The sequence below is a fragment of the Giraffa tippelskirchi genome, chromosome 11, assembly GCF_054371585.1.
Source record: "Giraffa tippelskirchi isolate mGirTip1 chromosome 11, T2T-mGirTip1v1.2.pri, whole genome shotgun sequence".
Lineage (NCBI taxonomy): Eukaryota > Metazoa > Chordata > Mammalia > Artiodactyla > Giraffidae > Giraffa > Giraffa tippelskirchi.
Genome location: NC_137285.1, coordinates 42,322,516 through 42,346,026, shown reverse-complemented (window position 1 = coordinate 42,346,026; position 23,511 = coordinate 42,322,516). Strand labels below are relative to the sequence as shown.

General features: G+C 35.9%; 1 long non-coding RNA gene across 4 annotated transcripts in view; it reads right to left on the bottom strand.

Moving 5' to 3' along the window:
- Positions 1-23,511, bottom strand: part of LOC145525401 (uncharacterized) — an 860,300-nt gene that overhangs the window by 428,743 nt on the left and 408,046 nt on the right. For 2 of the 4 annotated variants that reach the window (XR_014068189.1, XR_014068188.1), the window contains exon 3: positions 8,595-8,776. The exons of the other annotated variants lie outside the window; for them this stretch is intronic. This is a non-coding gene — a long non-coding RNA (uncharacterized LOC145525401). Of the gene's footprint in view, positions 1-8,594; positions 8,777-23,511 lie in introns of those variants that run through there. 4 annotated transcript variants of the gene reach the window in all.

Here is a 23,511-nt window from a genome sequence, read left to right as displayed (position 1 = left end):
CAATAAATGCTGGAGAGGGTGTGGAGAAAAGGGAACCCTCTTACACTGTTGGTGGGAATGGAAACTAGTACAGCCACTATGGAGAACAGTGTGGAGATTCCTTAAAAGACTGGGAATAGAACTGCCATATGACCCAGCAATCCCACTGTTGGGCATACACACCGAGGAAACCAGAATTGAAAGAGACACGTGTACCCCAATGTTCATCGCAGCACTGTTTACAATAGCCAGGACACGGAAGCAACCTAGATGTCCATCAGCAGACAAATGGATAAGGAAGCTGTGGTACATATACACAATGGAATATTACTCAGCCATTAAAAAAAATACATTTGAATCGGTTCTATTGAGATGGATGAAACTGGAGCCCATTATACAGAGTGAAGTAAGCCAGAAAGAAAAACATCAACACAGTATACTAATGCATATATATGGAATTTGAAAGATGGTAACGATAACCCTATATGCGAGACAGAATAAGAGACACAGATGCATAGAACAGTCTTATGGACTCTGAGGGAGAAGGTGAGGGTGGGACGTTCTGGGAGAATAGCATTGAAACATGTATATTATCATATGTGAAACAGAACACCATTCTATGTTCGATGCATGAGACAAATGCTCAGGGCTGGGGCAATGGGATGGCCCAGAGGGATGGGATGGGGAGGGAGGTGGGAGGGGGGGTCCAGAAAGGGGAACACATGTAAACCCATGGCTGATTCATGTCAATGTATGGCAAAAACTACTACAATATTGTAAAGTAATTAGCCCCCAACTAAAATAAATAAATTTATTTGAAAAAAAAAAAAGAAAAAAAAAAAAAAGAGACTCTATGCTCTAATGCACAGAGCATAGGTTTGACCCCTGGTTGGGGAACTAAGAGGTCACACTAGTGTGATCTTAAAAAACCTTGATGACCTCCTTGCATATGGCAATTTTTTTGTTTGTTTGTTTGTTTGTTTTACTGACAAGGACAAAGGCACATCAGGATTTACATGGTGGTCCAGGGGCTAAGAATCTGCCTTCCAAGCAGGTTCAGTCCCTGGTCAGGGACCTAAGATCACACATGTTGCTGGACAACTAAGCCTCTTTGCCACAACTACTGAGCCCACACACGCTAGAGCCCATGTGCTACAATGAAAGATTTCACATGCCACAACTAAGAGCCAATACAGCCAAATAAATAAGTAAATATTTTTATAAAGAACAAAGGTAAAATTCATAAAATAAATGATTGATAAAATGGATTTCATTAAGTTTTAAACTTCTGATCTGTGACAGACAATGTCATGAGAATGAGAAGATAAGCACAAGAGAAAATATTTGAAAAGACACCTCTCATAGAGAACTTTTATTCAAAATATACAAAGAACTCTGAAAACTCAACAATAAGTAAATATGCAAACCTATTAAAAACTGGGCCAAAGACCTTAACAGACACCACATGAAAGAAGATATACAAAGAATGAATAAGCATCTAAATAGAAGCTCTTTGTTATATGTTATCAAATGCAAATTAAGAAAAAAAATCAGATGTCACTAAAATAGTGAAAATTCAGAATGCTGACATCACCAAACACTGATAAGTGTGTGGAGTAAAGGAGTTCTCAATTATTGCTGGTAGGAATGCAAAATGGTATAGCATTTTGGATGATAGTTTGACAGTTTCTAATAAAACTAAACATACCTTATCATGTGATCCATAAATCATACTCTTTTGGTATTTACCCAAAAGATTGAGAATATGTCTACACAAAAATGTGCGTCTGGATCTTTACTCATAGATCTTTACTCAAGCAACTTTACTCACAAATGCCAAAACTCCATGGGGTCACAAACAGTTGGACCCAAGTGAGCAACTGAGCCACACACACAGAAGGAATAAAGATGTTCTTCGGTAGGTGAAGGGATAAACAACTTGTGGTATGGTCAGATAATGGAATATCATTTACCACTAAAACAGAGCGATCAAACCATTAAAAGACTTGGAAGAAACTTAAATGCATATTACAAAATGAAAGAAGTCAATTTAAAAAGTAAATTATTCCAGCAATATGACATTCTGAAAAAGGCAAAATTATGGAGACAATAAAAAGATCACAGGTTGCTGGAGTTAGGAAGTAATGAGAAGGGATGAATAAGCAGAACACAGAGTATTTTAGGGCAAGAAAAATCTCTGTACCATCATGATGGATATGTGTCATTATTCATGTGTCCAAACATATAGACTGTATAATATCAAGAGTGAACCATAGTGTAATCTATGAACTTTGGGTGATCACAATGTGTCAATGTAAGTTCATCAATCATAACAAATATATCACTCTGGTGGGAGATGCGGATAATGGGGGAGGCTCACATGAGTGGTAGTAGGGATATACGGGAATTTCTATATCTTTTCCTCAATTTTGCTGTGAACCTACAAGTGTTTTTAAATAAGCCTTAATTAAAAAAATAAAAAGAATGAACAAAGAAAAAACCCACTGAATCAATTATTATTATGAGTGGTATATTCTCCTAACAAGAACCTCTTCTCTACTCAGGTCATTCTATTTTATGCCGTCAGTTTAAATCTACAGTTTTCATTACTAAATGTTCTTCAAGTATCATTCCATTTCTCACTAGTTTTTAGGTTAAACTAATCCAAAGAATTGTTGCTTTTGAACTGTGGTGTGGATAGGACTCTTGAGAGTCCCTTGGACTGCAAGGAAATCAAATCAGTCCATCCTAAAGGAAATCAGCCCTGACTATTCATTGGAAGGACTGATGCTGAAGCTGAAGCTCCAATACTTTGGCCATTTGGTGCAAAGAATTGACCCATTGGAAAAGACACTGATGCTGGGAAATATTGAAGGCAGGAGGAGAAGGGGACGATAGAGGATGAGATGGTTTGATGGCATCACCAACTTGATGGACATGAGTTTGAGCAAGCTGCGGAAGTTGGTGATGGACAGGGAAGCCTTGCTTGCTGCAGTCCATGGGGTCGCAAAGAGTTGGACACCACTGAGTGACTGAACTGAACTGAACTGAATCCATTTATGTCCAGTTCTGTTATCCTTTTCTTTGTAAAGATTTTCACAATTATGCCAGAATCTCTCTCTCTTTTCTATATGCTTTCTATTTCTTCTTTAATTTATGTCATTGGTTTCCAAAATGGTAACTAGAAATTGGTTGCAAAAGTAACTTATAAGATACAGAAAAGAACTATTAGAGGTTTAATTTATATGTATGTTTCCTATTAAAAATAAAAGAAATACAATTTTACATTTTCTTCTATGTACACAGTTGCCATGTCAGATTCTCAGTTGCATTGCATCTTAAAGGGTACATGCAAAACCTCAAGGAATGAGAGCTCTATCATATGGAGAGGGTTGAATGCGAGTTCTTTAAAATCTTACTTTCTTTCAGTGATTTGAAACATATTACAGTTAATATGTAGTGAAGTATGTAACATTAAAGATTATCCTACCAACATTAAGAAATACAAAAGCAAGCCACTAGAAGATATACCTGATGGTAATATTTATACCATGTTTATAGATTAAAAAATAAGATCTTATAAAAATTATCAACACTACTTGAAATATGGCTTCCAAATTCAAAATAATCAAGAGAATTATATGCAATTAAGATCTATTTCATGGAGTGTACTAATAACCTACATATATGTTTTTAACTATTAATTTATTATATTTTTATATTCTTTTCAATTTCTCATCTCTATGTATTTTATGAAACTCCAGTGTATATATAGAACTTATAAACAAATATATATATATATATATGATGCTAAATATTTTGATAAACAAAAATTGGAAAATAAGTGATAAAACAGTGTACTTTTACAATAGATTTCTTCTTACTTTGACATCTGCTGCTATAATACAAAAATAAGATTGCAAGCATTCTGAGAACAACAGCAATGAAAGCTATCCTCATTTTATTCTTCTGTATTCTCTACCAAATCTAAGATTCTGTTCTGCAGAGTCGATGGTCAAAATATATTATATATGATTATGGTCGTTAAAAAGAAAAATATAATGTGCTGCTGCGATAACTGACATTTAATGGTTTGCATTTCTGGTAAGAGCACTGTCATATCATATAAACTTTTTTTCATTATTTTAACCAGGTGGAAAGAATAAGGGAAAAACTGTATTTATGCACAATGAGGGTCATGTGTTTATTCAGAAAAACAATCTGCTCCTTTCATGATTCTGAAACACAATAGAATTCCTGATTTATAACTTTTTTGGAAAGTATTGAAATTTTCTAAGGAAAAAAATACTCTATTTTCTAAAGTTTTTTTCCATTATGAATTTAAAACAAAAACTCCAATAATCTAAAACTTTGAAATGCCCGTTTTACTCTGAGAATTTATTTCCTATTTCTAAAAGAAAGTTAGAATATATGGTACTGCAACAATTGTAGCTCCAGGAAAATACTGGATTTTACTGGCTGAGGGTGGACAGGTTTTTTCTTCGTCTGTTCCCTTAGAAATTTCAGTTTGTTGGCTTCTTCTGCTCCAAGTCTGGAATATATGAGTCAATAAGAAAATCAGGTAACTCACCACCAAATAGCTTCTTGTATCTATATAGGTCCTTAGCCAGTCAGCTTTCAAAGCATTCCTATGTTTATTTTATTTATAATTTGAAGGGGTGTTAGTAATAGTGAGAGGATGGGAATAATATGTCTATTCTGTATTCTGAGTGTAAAAGCATGATAAATATATTTTTTATTACCAAAGATTCATTTTAAACAAAAGATTCAGAAAAGTTAAAACAAATGCCGAGTGAAATAATACAGATGGCAATTTTGGCATGACAGGTTTTTACTCCACACAAAAAGAAATCATTCATGGATAAATTTTTATAATGATAAAATTAAAGATTTGTGGCAATCCTAAGTTAAGCAAGTCTATTTGCACCATTTTTCCAGCAGCATTTGCTCATCTTGGTTTTATGTTAATTTTGGTAAAGCTCACAGTATTTCAAATTGTTGCATTATTATTATATTTGTTATGGTGACCTGTGATCCATGATCTTTGGTGTTATTTGTGTAACTGTCGTTTTGTATATTTTTAAGTAAGGTATGTACATTATTCTATTAGACATGATCTTATTGCATACCTGAAAGACTACATTATGGTAAATATAACTTTTATATGTACTGGGAAACAAAAAAATCATGCAACTTGCTTTTTGAGATATCTGCTTTACTGCAGTGATCTGGAAGTGAATCTCCAGGTATATTTGTATGTATTTATATTCATATATATATATAGAGAGAGAGAGAGAGTGAGAGAGAGAGAGAGAGAAGGAGGGACAGAGGGAAAAAGGGGGAGAGAGAACAAATTCAGGGAATACACTTCTTCCTGCATCCTTAAGATATTTTCTAATATATTAGAATATGGAGAAAAATCTCAAGTTAATTGAAGAAAGACGATAAATAAAATGGAAGGGGGAACAGGGGAAGGGGAAAAGGTCATTAATGAGCTAAATTACTTATGTTTATTCATAGAGTTCCTAGGAAATGCTTTCATATGATAAATTAAGCAATAGATATATAAACAGAGCTGGTACTCAGGAGACAAATATTGGCATAACTTCAGGATTCGTGAGCATCCACTCGGATGGGAACATGCTTTTGCTGTGCTGGTTGTTGAGAATACTGAATATTACCCATGAGTATGAATGCATTTTTATAGAATTATAAAGAACGGAATAGAATAGCTAAATAGAAACAAGGTCCAAAGTGGTTATCTCTAAGGAATACTTTATAGTTGGTACTTTCCCATAGTGCTTCAATTTTTGTAACTTTGAGGCTAGATTGCTATAATAACTTTTAAGAAAATGATTGCTTCCGTAACTAAACTTGAGCAGTCCCTTCTCCTATACTCACCACATAGCCTTCTTTAAACTTTTCTTTTAACACGTTCATTTTTTCAACAATTAAGTATCCATTGTTTTAAATTATATTATTTTCTTCAAAATTCACTATTAACTATTTATACTTAATACTATTTTACTATCAGCTTTCATATTAAAATACTAGCTTCCATAATTCTGTGCTTACATAAACTCTAGGGAACTTGAAAAGTAATTTACTTTTTTGTAGATACTTCTAGACACTAATAAGTAAAATTATTCTAATTTATATATTCAAAATTGAGCTGGAAGAATTACTAAATTGCTCAGGTTGAAGAAGCTATGGATTTGGCTCTGTATCTTTCACATCAAGTCACCTTTCTATCATTTCAACTCTGAATTCCTCCTTCTGGGGAGTAATAATAATAATAGTAATAATAATGGCTATTGCATGGTGATTTTATAAATATCAAATATTTGTATCCTTTGAAATCCCTTGTACAACACAGACTATTGTGTGTCTTCTCATGACAAGATGCATATTACTTGCTTGGGACACACAGGTTAACAAGCACCATATCCTTGGAGCTGTGTATTCATATACAAAACCAGATACACTTTGGAAAGCCCTCCTATGCTTTGCATCTACATTTAACATTAAAAAAAATTAGCCAGTTTTGTTGGAGCCAGTGTACTTAATTTCATCTAGTTGTGCTCCTGACAGCAGTCACATCACATTACAATATTTTCCAGATTTTGTTGGCACCTTCATCTTATTTTCTAGTAAAAAAAAAAAAAAAAAATGCCTGTTTCCTTCTTCATGCAATTCATAATTATCTGAAAATCAGCAGCCTGCTGTTGATGCTAGCAAAGGAAATGAGGAAAGAATAATATTCTTTTCTTCACACATTAAGAGACATCTGATGGGATTGCCAGTAACAATCTTACATTGATTGTCCTTTACATATCTGTGGTTTAAGCCTTAAGTTTTTGTTGTTGTTTTGTCTTTTTTTTAATCTTCCTTGCAAAAATGAGCTTATTCGTGCATCTATTAAAAATGCATAGTCCTTTATTCTGTTCAGTAGAGGTGATGTAAATTATTGAATGATTTTTAAGCCAACTGTATTTGGTGGGGTGAGGTAATAGTGCCCTTTAACTGAGTGGGCTCATATTCGTGGCATCAATATCAAAATGGATTTCTAGTTACTGAGACTTACAAAATCATCACCGAGGAAATCACAGTTGGGAAACTGGCTTCAGTAACATAAGACTTACTCAAGTTACACCAGTCAACCTATTTTCTAACTAAAAAAGTTACCAACTTAGGGAAAAACAGGTTGTTTTTCTGAATGAAGAATATAAGAAAGAATCATATAACAAGTGTTTGCTATTGAAAACTACTATATCATCCTTCTGTATTAATACTATGCAGGTTTTAAGCAGAACCTCATATTTCTCTCACACAATCCCCTGGAGAAGGAAATGGCAACCCACCCCAGTATTCTTGCCTAGGAGATCCCATGGACAGAGGAACCTCACAGGCTACATACAGTCTGTGGAGTTGCAAGAGTCAGACATGACTTAGCAACTAAACTGCCACCACCAGTCAGATCATCATCCTTACTTTTGACTTACTAGACTCTAAAATGGTTTAATACCTTTCATTTTTAACTATTTTATTGCTATTTATTCATGTCAGCATTACAACCTTAACACCTATTTCACATAATATATTTAAATACTTGGAATTCTGAGTGCCTCAAAAAAGTTTATAATTTATGTACTGTCAGATATATACTTTCACTGTATTCTTAGAAGATGTGATCTTGCTCATTGTGTTTTTATCAACTCATATCTTTTATTTTTTACCCTCTGGAGTGCTTATTTTTATAAAAATGATAGACAATTACTACGGTATAAAAATTTGCAATACTGTATTTTATTTAGCATTTATGAAAAGTTTAAATTTATACATGAAAGAACATGGAAGGAACAACTATCAAATGCTTAAGCATCACACAAGAGTAAAATTTGTGTCCTTCTAGCATTTCTCCAATATTATTACTCCAAAAAACTGATTTATTTGAGATACATGGGTTTTGTAGGTAGCTGTTCCTTCTCCAGGGGATCTTCCCAACCAAGGGATTGAACCCAGGTCTCTCACACCTGGGAAGTCCTTTAATTCTATAGCTTAAGGCTAAAAGTTTTCACATCCTTTTCTTTAAACAGCAAAAGAGAATACCATTTGTCTGATCCCTAAGTAAGTGGTGGGCATGTCAAGTTAATGCCATGTGAATGATAACGTGAATAAATCATAAAAGAACACTATGATCAGAGGAAAATCTGATAGCATCACAGCCAACTTCATCATTTATATTTTTTTTCTTATTTTCAGATATTTTAACTTATTCTTCCTATTCAGTTTCTTGTAATGTTTTACTAGTCTCATTTATTTAATAACTCCAAATTTGGATGCAATTTTTTCAGTGTTTATATTTTTTCTTTATATTTAAAAATAACTCATGTTTATAAGTAAAATGAGTTTGGCCACACCATGTTGGACCTGGGCTTAAAAATGTACATCAAGGTGATTGGCATTTAACAATTCTTAGAGGACTTGTATTAATTCCACAATGTGCCAGACATATTAACATGACAACCTAGTATCTTCTTTCTCTTATTCACCTAGGATTACCTTAATTATATAAAGAGATGTGAGAATCAGGATTTAGTGTACAAAAATGTGCTATATTATTGATTAAATAATTTTCAGTCAGATCAATTCTTTTCATATTCATAGAGCCCGGACTTTGAGGCTATCTCTTATTTGTGATCTATTTCACACAAAGGTCCAAGTGAGTGCAGTAATGAGGCAACACTTCATATGTCTTTCAAGCCTTTGAAAAGTCCTGTGGGAAGAGACACAAAGGAAATTTCTTACAGAAGGAAGTAAAGAAAGATCTAATTCAAACCTCTTTTAACTGCACTAATGCTTTGAATGTTTGAAAACTATTATTCCATATGATTGTTAAAATAAAAGAGCTATTTCATTATTAAACATTAAAAAAACATGTGATATTCCCATTCAACTGCAATCTTAAACAAACATGACTGCTCTAGTCCCTATACAGACTATTGTTTCTTTGTTTTAAAAAAAGTAAAACTCCTTAAATCACCAAGTCTCCCAGCAACACACATAAAAAACATATTTGTACTGCAATTTAAATGGACTAGTAAAAAGAACATTCAACCATTTGGAACTGAAATATTCATGAGCTACTCAGAGAACAATGAAACTAAATATCTTCAGATGTCCTAAAGGAACAAGAGTCAAGGAAATAATGAGAATAATGAGAGACTATTCTATTTTAAACTTTCTTCTTTTTCCCCATTTTTCCCTATTAGATGATAATATACAGTTTAATCTTGCTACATTATGAATAGGATGTGACAAGCTCACCATTCTATGCTAAAAATTCTCTTAAAACATTTGATATGGTTTAATTCTACCCTTCTACGGATATTGGGTATTTACTTGGTTTTAAAGTATTTAAGCAGGTAACTATGGAGAGAATTTTACTTTAGGTAAACCTTAAAGAATATCTCATGGCATATTTTGATTACAAATGAAAAATAATATCTACCTTAATTTCTACTAATCTTAACAGGAAAATAACTTAGATTTTTGGAAATTATAACTTTCATAATCTCTATAATTTGCAAATAATAATTACTCTTTGAGTTACTTCAACATAGCTCTACTCTCCCATTTAAAATTTTAAATCAGCTACATAGTTATAAAAGATTATCTATTATAAGTAAACACACAAGAAGGACATTTTGAAAGAGAATTTGATTATCTGGGAGATTTAATCAGATTTTAGTTCTAGTTGAACAGGATGATTTTTTTAATTAATTATTTTAATTGGAGGATAATTACTTTACAATATTGTAGTGGTTTTTGCCATACATTTACATGAATCAGCCATGGGTGTACATGTGTTCCCCACTCTCACCCTCCCTCCCACCTCCCTCCCCATACCATCCCTCAAGGTCATCCCAGTGCACCAACCCTGAGCACCCTGTCTCATGCATCGAACCTGGACTGGCAATCTGTTTCACATATGATAAAATACATGTTTCAATGCTATTCTCTCAAATCATCCCACCCTCGCCTTTTCCCACAGAGTCCAAAAGTCTGTTCTTTACATCGTGTCTCTTTTGCTGTATCGCATATAGGGTCATCATTACCATCTTTCTAAATTCCATATATATTTATTAACATACTATACTGGTGTTTTTCTTTCTGACTTACTTCACTCTGTATAATAGGCTCCAGTTTCACCCACCTCATTAGAACTGATTCAAATGCATTATTTCTAACAGCTGAGTAACATTACATTGTGTATATGTACCCCAGCTTTCCTATCCATTCATATGTTGATGGACATCTAGATTGATTCCATGTCCTGGCTACTGTAAACAGTGCTGTGATGAACACTGGGGTACACGTGTCTCTTTCAATTCTGGTTAACTCGGTGTGTATGACCAGCAGTGGGCTTCCTGGGTCGTATGGCAGTTCTATTCCCAGTTTTTTAAGGAATCTCCACACTGTTCTCCATAGTGGCTGTACTAGTTTGCATTCCCACCAACAGTGTAAGAGGGTTCCCTTTTCTCCACATCCTCTCCAGCATTTATTGCTTGTAGACTTTTGGATAGCAGCCATTCTGACTGGCATGAGATGGTAACTCATTGTGGTTTTGATTTGCATTTCTCTGATAATGAGTGATGTTGAGCATCTTTTCATGTGTCTATTAGCCACCTGTATGTCTTCTTTGGAGAAATGTCTGTTTAGTTCTTTGGCCCATTTTTTGATTGGGTCGTTTATTTTTCTGGAATTGAGCTGCAGGAGCTGCTTCTATATTTTTGAGATTAATTATTTTTCAGTTGCTTCATTTGCTGTTACTTTCTCCCATTCTGAAGGCTGTCTTTTCACCTTGCTTATAGTTTCCTTCGTTGTGCAAAAGCTTTTAAGTTTAATTAGGTCCCATTTGTTTATTTTTGCTTTTATTTCCATTACTCTGGGAGGTGGGTCATAGAGGATCCTGCTGTGATTTATGACAGAGAGTGTTTTGCCTATGTTTTCCTCTAGGAGTTTTACAGTTTCTGATCTTACATTTAGATCTTTAATCCTTTTTGCATTTATTTTAGTGCATGGTGTTAGTGTTCTAGTTTCATTCTTTTACAAGTGGTTGACCAGTTTTCCCAGCACCACTTGTTAAAGAGATTGTCTTTTCTCCATTGTATATTCTTGCCTCCTTTGTCACAGATAAGGTGTCTATAGATGTACACCTTTATCTCTGGGCTTTCTGGATTTATCTCTGGGCTTTCTATTTTGTTCCATTGATCTGTATTTCTGTCTTTGATGATTTTTAAGTGAAAAATTGGTCTATTTGATAATAAGATCACTATGTGTGCTTTTTTTTTCATATGCTCAGTGATATGTAGTAAAAGCATATGCATATAGAACTTTTTTATTAATTTATTATTAAAGCTGAATTCATGAGTCAGTTCCTCATACGGACCCTTTTTTCAAATACATCTCTGTTCCTACAATGCCTTTCTTAGTCAATTTTACTACCATTTCCAAGTTCTCCAGATTGGTAATCTATGTGAGGTCTTATTAAATCCTCACATAGATTAAATCGTAATCTGCCACTTACTAAAGCTGCCACTAGCTAAATCCTCACTGCCACTGACCTTTGTAAACTACCATCATCCTTCCAGGTGACATGCGACAGTCACAATCATGGCTCACATGGGGTTAAACAGGCTCCAAACTGATGTATTCATCACCACTTTTATCCCCAACAAGCTAATCCTTTCACAGAGGACACAAACTGATCACTTAAAAAAATGTATATATGTATACCGTCTCATAACTCACCTAATTAAGGGTTCACAACGTGCTAAGAGAGAGTTCTCTGTGACATATCTACATTTTGTCCTACATTTCATTCCTGCTTATCATTTCCAGGATGTGTGTATAGCAAACAAACAGCCTGGAAAATAGAGATAGGGTCTTCTTCAAATGACAAGGAATATTTATTTGTTCCATAGAATGAAAGAGATGGGAATACCAGACCACCTGACCCACCTCTTGAGAAATCTGTATGCAGATCAAGAAGCAACAGTTAGAACTGGACATGGAAAAACAGACTGGTCCAAATAAGAAAAAGAGTATGTCAAGGCTGTATATTGTCACCGTGCTTATTTAACTTATACGCAGAGTACATAATGAGAAATGGTGGGCTGGATGAAGCACAAGCTGGAATCAAGATTGCCGGGAAAAATATCAATAACCTCAGATATGCAGATGACACCACCCTTATGGCAGAAAGTAAAGAAGAACAATGAGCCTCTTGATGAAAGTGAAAGAGCGGAGTGAAAATGTTGGCTTAAAACTCAACATTCAGAAAACTAAAATCATGGCATCCGGCCCCATCACTTTGTGGCAAACAGATGGAAAAACAGTGGAAACGGTGGCTGACATTATTTTTGGGGGCTCCACAATCACTGCAGATGGTGACTGCAGCCATGAAATAAAAAGACGCTTGCTCCTTGGAAGATAAGTTATGACCAACATAGACAGCATATTAAAAAGCAGAGACATTTCTTTGCCAACAAAGGTCCATCTAGTCAAGGCTATGGTTTTTCCATTAGTCATGTATGGATGTGAGAGTTGGACTGTAAAGAAAGCTGAGCACTGAAGAATTGATGCTTTTAAACTGTGGTGTTGGAGAAGACTCTTGGGAGTCCCTTGGACTGCAAAGAGAGCCAACCAGTCTATCCTAAAGGAAATAAGTCCTGAACATTCTTTGGAAGGACTGATGTTGACGCTGAAACTCCCATACTTTGGCCACCTGATGCGAAGAGCTGATTCATTTGAAAAGATCCTGATGCTGGGAAAGGTTGAAGGCAGGGGGAGAAGTGGATGGACAGAGGATGAGATGGTTGCATGGAATCACTGACTCAAAGGACATGAGTTTGAGTAAACTCCAGGATTTGGTGATGGACAGGGAGCCCTGGCAAGCTGCAGTCCATGGGGTCACAAAGAGTCAGACACTGTGACAATATACATCCTTGACATACTCCTTTTCCTATTTGGAACCAGTCTGTTGTTCCATGTCCAGTTCTAACTGTTGCTTCCTGAGTTGCATACAGATTTCTCAAGAGACAGGTCAGGTGGTCTGGTATTCCCATCTCTTTAAGAATTTTCCACAGTTTATTCTGATCCATATAGTCAAAGGCTTTTGCATAGTCAATAAAGTAGAAATAGATGTTTTTCTGGAACTCTCTTGCTTTCTTGATGATCCAACTGATGTTGGCAATTTGATCTCTGGTTCCTCTGCCTTTTCTAGATCCAGCTTGAACATCTGGAAGCTCATGGTTCACATACTGTTGAAGCCTGGCTTGCAGGATTTTGAGCATTGCTTTACTAGCGTGTGAGATGAGTGCGATTGTGCACAGAAACCCTGAGAGACTTGTACAAGGTGGCATTTCTGCTGAGAGGCAGAGCCAAGGTTTAATTACTATGTGTTGGGGATGGAGTTCATTTAACATCTATACACATTTCCCTTGCTTATTCTCAACTTCTTTTTCTCCATTCACATTTACCATCACTCTAGTTTCATTTTACATTATTTTAGAAATTGTTTACATTTTTCTTTAAACTTTCTTATTTTGAGCAGTTACTCAATATCATATCATAGTGTCAAGGAAGACTATTTCCTATAATTTTAAGTAAAATTCAGACCTAATCCCTTGAATCTATTTATTACTTCCACTATATAATAGTAAGGGATTTGATTTAGGTCATACCTGAATGGTCTAGTGGTTTTCCCCACTTTCTTCAATATAAGTTTGAATTTGGCAATAAGGATTTCAAGGTCTGTGCCTCAGTCAGCTCCCAGTCTTGTTTTTGCTGACTGTATAGAGCATCTCCATCTTTGGCTGCAAAGAATATAATCAATCTGATTTCAGTGTTGACCATCTGGAGATGTCCATGTGTAGAGTCTTCTTTTGTGTTGTTGGAAGAGGGCGTTTACTATGACCAGGGCATTCTCGTGGCAGAACTCTATTAGCCTTTGCCCTGCTTCATTCTGTACTCCAAGGCCAAATTTGCCTATTACTCCAGGAGTTTCTCGAATTCGTAGTTTGCATTCCAGTCCCCTATAATGAAAAGGACATCTCTTTTGGGTGTTAATTCTAGAAGGTCTGATAGGTCTTCATAGAACCGTTCAACTTCAGCTTCTTCAGCAATACTGTTCAGGGTATAGACTTGGATTACCGTGATATTGAATGGTTTGCCTTGGAAATGAAGAGAGATCATTCTGTCGTTTTTGACACTGCATCCAAGTAATGCATTTCGGACTCTTTCATTGACTATGATGGCTACTCCATTTCTTCTAAGGGCTTCTTGCCCACAGTAGTAGATATAATGGTCCTTTGAGCTAAATGCACCCATTCCAGTCCATTTTAGTTCACTGATTCCTAAAATGTCGATGTTCATTCTTGCCATCTCCTGTTTGACCACTCCCAAATTGCCTTGATTCATGGACCTAACATTCGAGGTTTCTATGCAATATTGCTCTTTACAGCATTGGACCTTGCTTCCATCACCAGTCACATCCACAACTGGGTGCTGTTTTTGCTTTGGCTCTGTCTCTTCATTCTTTCTGGAGTTATTTCTCCACTGATCTCCAGTAGCATACTGGGCACCTACCTACCTGGGGAGTTCATCTTTCAATGTCCTATCTTTTTGCCTTTTCATACTGTTCATGGGGTTCCCAAGGCAAGAATACTGAAGTGGTTTGCCATTCCCTTCCTCAGTGGACCACATTTTGTCATAACTCTCCACCATGACCCGTCCATCTTGGGTAGCCCTACACGGCATGGCTCATGGTTTCATTGAGTTAGACAAGGCTGTGGTCCATGTGATTAGATTGGTTAGTTTTCTGTGATCGTGGTTCTCAGTCTGTCTGCCCTCTGATGGAGAAGGATAAGAGGCTTATGTAAACTTCCTTGTGGGATTGACTGACTGAGGGGGATTCTGGGTCTTGTTCTGCTCTTTTATAATACTTTCTCCTTAAAAACAAAAACAAAAACAAAAACAAACAAACAAAAAAACTATGTCACTTAACATGCCAGGGTTCTGATAATCAGAAAATCCCCTAGAGATTCATGCTTGGAACATGACTGAGGATATTATTGTCCAGCAGCTTCACATGTAGTTTTTAAGTTGCTACCCTTTGTTTATAGAGGTTTACACGTTTCCATTATTGCTCCATGTAGGTCATTCATGGGGCAATACTTACATCATTGATGAGGAAGTAGGGGGAGAATTGCAGACACATAGGAGGACAGTTTTTCCTATCAGTCTTTCCACTACACCTCTTATTTCTCTGTGGGAGATGGCTTTACCTTTAGCATCTGCCTATTCTCCCTCTTAATTTTGGTTTTGTTTTGTTAGGGTTTTTTTTTTTTTTTGGCTTCTCTTCTTTCTTCTCAACATCAAGGCTTTGATTTATCTAGTCTTTCCAAGGCAAAAACAAAAAACAAAACCAAGATTCTTGATCTGAAAATTTGCAGTTATTTTTAACCTTGGTTTCTATCCTCTAGTGTGAAAGTATGGAAGGAAAATATCATTGTGTTACGTGCAAGAATTAGGGGAACATCAGGGATATTATTTGGTTTCTACTTAGTGATATAACACAGCTATTGTAGATTTGTGCTTTCATTTTTGCTTACAGAGGCTCTGACTTAGCTTCTGAGGGAAATATACCTGCTTTCAACTTACTTGTACGATACCTGTGTTCAACTCCATGTGCAGTGTTTAGCACACAAGGAAGACACATACAATGTTTATGCTAAATGAATTACTGCATATTGCCCTAAATGATTTCTTTGCCGTAAGTCGTGTCTCTCTTTGATCCACTGTGAACACATCATACACAATGATTTTTCTGAATGGAAATATACTACTAAGCATCTGTTTAAAGCATTTAAATGATGTCATTCTACTATGAGACGTTCCAGCTTTTTTTCTCCATAATTTAAAAACCTATGCCTTTACTTCTCTCTCCATATTTTTTGGAAACAATCTTGCTCTAACACTAGATGCCCCCTATGGCACCATGAATGTATCCTATGTTTGTACTTATTGAGTTGATTATACATGTTTCTTCCGTTTTATGTTTTCTCTATAAGGACACATGTTTGTATATCATTGAATCTCCAGCACCTACTTCAGTCTGAGCATGAAGAAGACCCAAACACATATTTTTTGAATGAATTAATAAAGCAATCCAGTAGCTCTAATGCACTGCCTTTCATAAAACAGATGATTAATAAAAGCAACTCATTCTCATTTACTTATATATAATGATATATAACCTAAATTTTATTTTGCAAAGTAAGATTGTGCATAGTGATAGTCTTCACTTACTGCTTTCATCAAGATTGCTGAGAGAACTATCAACAACCTCAGATATGCAGATAATATCACCTTAATGGCAGAAAGTGAAGAGGAACTAAAGAGTCTCTTGATAAAGGCAAAAGAGAAGAGAGAAAAAAACTGACTTAAAACTCAACATTCAAAAAATTAAGACCATGGCATCCAGACCCATTACTTCATGGCAAACAGATGGAGAAAAAAATGGAAACATTGGCAAATTTTATTTCCTTGGGCTCCAAGAAAGGGAACAGAAGCAGAAGCAGAGGGCAGAAGCAGAAGAGGACGACAGAGAATGACATGGTTGGATGGCATCACTGACTCAATGGACATGAGTTTGAGCAAACTCCAGGAGATAGTGAAGGACTGGGAAACCTGGAGTGCTACAGTCCATGGGGTCAGAAAGAGTTGGAAAGGACTTAGCAACTGAACAACAAAACTGCTTTCCTCTAAACTTTTTTTTCCCTTACACACGAACAGCAGCTTCTCTTAGTTTGAAATGGTCATTATACACTTTAAGAAACCTTCATCTGTACTGCAAAAATAAAGTAAACACAGTATTAATACTATAATGTACACACAAAATAAATATATAAATAGATAGCTTATGCCCTCATAGGTTTAAGGATATCAATGCTGTTTCAATACTATGAAAATGTGAGTTATTATAATTAAATGACTTACTATATCATTAGAGAAATGCTGTATATAAACTCCAGGATTTATTTCAAGACTCCTGAATTAATAAATAATGTAATAAAAGGTTTGATCTTTTAAAATATGCTATAAAAATGCCAAAAATGTCTTCCAATAAATGTACATTATTTAAAAGAATTCTATGTTGTATATTGCACATTATTTAACATAATTCTCCATTGCTCACATAATCCGAATCATCAATTGCATGCTTCTTTTTCTGACTAATGAGAATTTGTAAGAAGGCACCACATGCATATACAATATGAAGCCATGTTATGATAATCATGTTGCACAATGAGGATTAATCATTCAGAATCCGTTTATGATATCATAGGCGGTCACAACAACATATTTGGTTTTACTGTCTAAATATTCAGAAGGTTAAACTAGCAACAGAATCTGCTCTTGTAACTTGTGTTACAATAAATATTGTATGTGTTCAGTTACCCTGTTCTCCCTATTAAGTTGGATGCTTATAGAATACCATTGGCTTATCAGGAAATATATCAAGGAAAAATTAAGTTTTTTAATTATTGGAAAACTCCTATATCTGCTTGCATACTAAAATGACAAAACTATTTATGTGTTCTGAAAAAAAAAAAAAAAGACTCACTATTACAGATACAATTCTTTACCCCTGCCAGGAGAATATCTATAGTACATAGACTGATGTCTAAGGAAATAACCTCCCAAGAAACAACATCACATTAAAATATATAAATATCTTGCTTGCTAAATAAAATTCATTTAATTTTTAAAATAACTCCATTTTATTCAGTCTTCCAATTAGTTAATTTTTATCATTGCATGTAGGATGTGAAGAAAATGAAATAATCTAGGCCTTTTTGATATATGTCTTTATCTTAGAATGCACAAATCCAGTGATAATTACCTTCCCTCACTTATCATGAACTGGACAAAACAACATAACGCAAAAAACCTGGCAAAATTAGTAACTGGAGATAAACTATTACCAGGGACCACTTTGTCTTTCCAGTATGGTCTAAATTAAGGTCAGCACTAACTCTGAGACTGAGAAGACCTGACACATTCCTTCACTTCTCACTATGAGTGGATAAGCCAGCACTGAGGAGAGTTCTGCATGTACGTGGAGGACTCGGTCAGGTTGTGAGCAGGTAACACATTTTTCTCACACATTTTCTCATTTGCTTTAGGACTTACTTCCATGAGGGCTCCTCTGGTGACTCAGATAGTAAAGAATCTGCCTGCCAATGTAAGAGACCCGGATGTGATCCCTGGGACAGGAAGATCCCCTGGAGAAAAGAATGTCAACCCACTCCAGTATTCTTGCCTGGAGAATCCCCATGGACAGAGGAGCCTGGCAGGCTACAGTCCATTGGGTCACAAAGAGTCAGACATGACTGAGCGACTAACAATTTCACCTTCACTTACTTCCATGAGGTAACTGTCAGAGCAGGTGAGGCAATGTGTACCCCTACACACTTGTTTACACCCACTTGCTACAACCAAAATCTGTGGCTTCATGATACGTTTGCAGAACTAGCAAAACTCCAGAGCATTCCAGTTCAATGTATTTCCATTTTATTTACTGTGAAGACTAGGCAATTTACTTTCTTCTTTATTTAACTCATTTATTCAAATACCAAAAATTTCCTTCTAATTTAATCTTCTTTATTCCGTTACATAAATACCCACAAATGCCTCCCCAGTTCTACCCAAAGTGGAATTAAATCATTTATTTTTTGATCCCTGATTGTTTCTTACTTGCCATGTGACTATTTTAACCATAATTTTATTGACATGAAATGAATGTCTCATATCCATGGTAACTGGAGAATGTCTGGCCAGTGTAATCTCATTTATATTATATAATCCATTCAGTCATACTTAAGCTCTACAACTGTGTTCATGGCTCATCTCACTTGTAATTACAATGGTGCAAACACTGCTGCGCAAACACTGCACTTGGGCTATGATCCTGTACTGACTTCATCTGGTGAGGACTAGAATAAAGATGGGAATTAGGCAAAAACATCTCTTCCATATATATAATCTCACATTTCCCTAACTTGCCTGTTGTGTTTTTAGTGCATCCAGTATAATGATAATATGTTAATATAAGGAATACTGAGTGTTCTTGATTTGCTCCTGACAGTAATAGGAAGGACTTTGGTATTGTCATCAGGAATGTCCTGATTTGGGGGTTGAAACTGATATTTTTAATGTGAAGTAACTACCTAATCTTGACAAATAGTGTTTCAAGCAAGATTGATTATGTGATTTGGCCAAATCTTATTTTGGCATCCATGGAGATGATCATACTATCACGTTACAATGGAGGGACCCTGGAGCAAGTCATCTGGGATTCAAATTCCAACTTCACCATCTAAAGGCTACAAAATCTTTGTAAAGGTACCTAACCTTGCTTTATTTTTGTTTCTTTCAATTTTCTTTTATAAAATAGTACATATATATATGGATATAAAATTGTCATTAAATTGTGATGATGATTAATCGGAAATTGCTCAAATAGAGCCAGGTATATGGTAAGTACTGTGTACATGTTTCTGTTTATTGTTATATGTTTTTCTTACAAATGTGATAATAATGACTAAATAAATATATTTAATAGCTAACCATCCTTTCATTTATATAACAAGTACTCCTTGGTTATTATGAATATATTTTTAATCAAGTAATGAATTCTGCTGTTAATATTTTACTTAGAATATCCACATCCATATCTATATTAACTACCTAAAACTGTTAAAACAAATTCTTAAAAACTGGGTGGGTTTGAATCACAAGTGTATTCTTTCACAATTCTAGAGGCCAGGACTCTGAAATCACAGTGTTGGATGAAACAATTTATCCAACTGATTTTTAAAAAGAATATGTTGAGATAAACAAAAGGTGAAAAGATAAGAGGGAAATAGAGACATTTATTTAGAGAGACTACAGAGGAGATGCCATCCCCGGCCTCTTTCAGTTTCTGGTGGCTCCAGGGGCAGGTGCTCCTGGGTTTGTGGTCAGATAACTTGAGTCTCTGCCTCTGACCTCTCTTCTCCTTCTGCCCTCAATCTCTCTCAGCATCAGGGACTTTTCCAATGAGTCAGCTGTTCACATCAGGTGACCAAAATCCTGGAGTTTCAGCTTCAGCATCAGTCTTTCCAAAGAATATTCAGGATTGATTTGATCTCCTTGCTGTCCAGTGGACTCTCAGGAGTCTTCTTCAGCACCACAGTTTGAAGGCATCGATTATTTGGCACTCCACCTTCTTTACAGTCCAGCTTTCACAACCACACCTGAACACTGGTACAAGACCACAGCCTTGACTCTATGGACCTTTGTTGGCAGAGTAATGTCTCTGCTTTTCAGCACTGCCTAGGTTTGACATAACTTTCCTGTCAAGAAACACATGTCTTCTGATTTCATGGCTGCAGTCACCATCCACAGTGATTTTAGAGTCCAAGGAGAGAAAATCTGTCACTATTCCCACCTTTTACCCTTTTATTTGCCAGGAAGTAGTGGAGCCAGATGCCAAGGACATAGCTTTTTTTAATGTTTAGGGTTTTTTAATTAATTAATTTATTTTTTAATTAAAGGATAATTGCTTTACAGAGTTTTGTTGTTTTCTGTCAAACCTAATGTTTAGCTTTAAGCTGGCTCTTTCACTCTCCTCCTTTACCCTCATCAAGAGGCTCTTTATTTCCTCTTCACTTTCTATCATTGTTGTTGCTGTTTAGTCACTCAGTCATATCCAACTCTTTATGACCCCATGGACTGCAGGCTTCCTGGATGTCCTTCACTATCTCCCAGAGCTTACTCAAACTCAAGTCCATTGAGTTGCTTCAGTTCAGTTCAGTCACTCAGTTTTGTCAGACTCTTTGTGACCCCATGGACTGCAGCATGCCAGGCTTTCCTGTCTATCACCAACTCCCAGAGCTTTCTCAAACTCATGTCCATCAGGTTGGTGATGCCATCCAACCATCTCATCCTTTGTCTTCCCCATCTCCTCCTGCCTTCAATCTTTGCCAGCAACAGGGTCTTTTCAAATGAGTCAGTTATTCACATAAAGTGGCCAAAGTATTGGAGTTTCAGCTTCAGCATCAGTCCTTCCAATGAATATTCAGGACTCATTTCCTTTAGGATTGACCAGTTGGATCTCCTTCTGCCATTACAGTAGTATCATCTGCATATCTGAGGTTGTTGATGTTTCTCCTGCATATCTTAATTCCAGTTTGCAACTTCCCCAGCCTGGTATTTCTCATGATGTGCTCAGCATATAGATTAAATAAACAAAGTAATGGCAGACAGCCCTGTCAAACTCCTTTCTTGATCTTGAACTAATCAACTGTTCTGTACAGGGTTCTAACTGTTGTTTCTGCACCCATATACAGGTTTCTCAGGAGACAGGTAAGATGGTCTGGCATTCTCATCTCTTTAAGAGCTTTCTACAGTTTATCATGATCCACACAGTCAAAGACTTTGGCATAGCTGATGAAACAGAGGTAGATTTTTTTTTTTTTTAATTCCCTAGCTTTCTGTATGATCCAGCGAATGTTGGTAATTTTATCTCTGGTTCCTCTTCCTTTTCTAAATCCAGCATGGACAGCTGGACGTTCTTGGTTCACAAAATGCTGAAGCCTAGCATGCAAGATTTTAAGAATGCCCTTTCTAGCATGGGAGATAAGTGTGATTGTCCAATGGTTTGAACATTCTTTGGTACTACCCTTCTTGGGGACTGGGATGAGGACTGATCTTTTCCAGCCCTGAAGCCACTGCTGGGTCTTCCAGATTTACTGACATATTGAATGCAACATCTTGATGGCATTATCTTTTAGGGTTTTGAATAGTTCCACTGGAATTCTGTCACATCCACTAGCTTTATTAACAGCAGTGCTTCCTAAGGTCCACTTGACTTCACTCTCCAGGATATCTGGCTCTGGGTGGCTGACCATACCATCATAGTCATCCAGTTTATCTGGATCCTTTTTATACAGTTCTTCTGCGTATTCTTTCCATCTCTTCTTGATCTCTTCAGCATCTACTAGGTCTCGACCAGAGGCTTTTAAGTCATAATGTAGCCAATGAGCTATGCAAACTCTTACAATTAATATCAGATTTGTAAGTTAGAACATAAACTTACCATGTTTAGTTAGTACACTCAAGTTGATACATTAAGCTTGACATTTCTTGTAGGTTCTTAGAAGCTGTCTCCACTCATTTCCCCTGGGTTTCTATATATATATCAACTATTTCCTTCCTATTCAGATGTTGTACTCATTATCCTGGATTATGACAAGATCTACTCCAGGGCTTCCTTAGTGGCTCAGATGGCAAAAAATCTGCCTGCAATGCTGGAGATCAAAGTTCAATCCCTGGATTAGGAAGATGCCCTGGAGAAAGAAATGGCTACCTATTTCAGTATTCTTACCTGGAGAACTCCATGGACAGAGGAGTCTGGCGGGCTACAGTTCATGGGGTTGCAAAAAGTCGAACATAACTGAGTGACTTTCACTTTCACTCTAGTTTTAGATCTGGATACATAAATGGTAGTGTGGTTAGACTTGATTAGAATCAATATCCAAATGAAGGAGAGTGTCTGAATTAAGATCATCAAATGATCTCTATCCCAGGGATTCTAGCTTCCTCTGAGAGTGATGCTTATTTTATTATTTGATTATTACCCTTTTTCAATTTTTCAGGTGCCACTCTTCTCTGTCAGTAAGATAATATCTAAATAAGAGATTTGGCAAGGTTATAAATCCAACTTAAGTTATAATTTCAGTCTGAAGGATCAAATGTGTCTTGGTAGGGTAAATCAGTCCTTAGGTTAAAATGATAAAAGTATTATTTTTAAGGAAAACCTAAAATCTCTGTCTTTTCTGCACATACTTTGAGATATGTATATAAAGTCCCAAACATGCTGTATTCTATGTAAGCCTTCTTATGTGCTGTACAAAAAAAAAAAAAGTCTTCCTCTTAATCGTAGGAATAATAATATTTGATGTAATACTCCATTTCAACAGACACATGATCAGTCATACCCTCGCTTTAACTCAATGCCCTATTCTAGAACCTTCCTACACTGTTGATGGAAATGTAAATTTGTGCAGCCAATACAGAAAACAACACAGAGGTCCCTCAAAAAAACTAAAAATAGAGTTGCCATATGATCCAGCAATCCCTCTCCTGGGCATATATCCAGACAAAACTATAATTTAAGATGATACATACACCTCTATATTCACAGCATCAGTATTCACAATAGCCAAGACATGCAAGCAACATAAATGTCCACTGAAAGATGAATGGGTAAAGATGTGGTGTATGTATATATAATGTAACATTACTCAGCCATAAAAAGAATGAAATAATGCCATTTGCAACTACATGCACAGACCTAGAGATTATCATATTAAGTGAAGCAAGTCAACAACAAATATC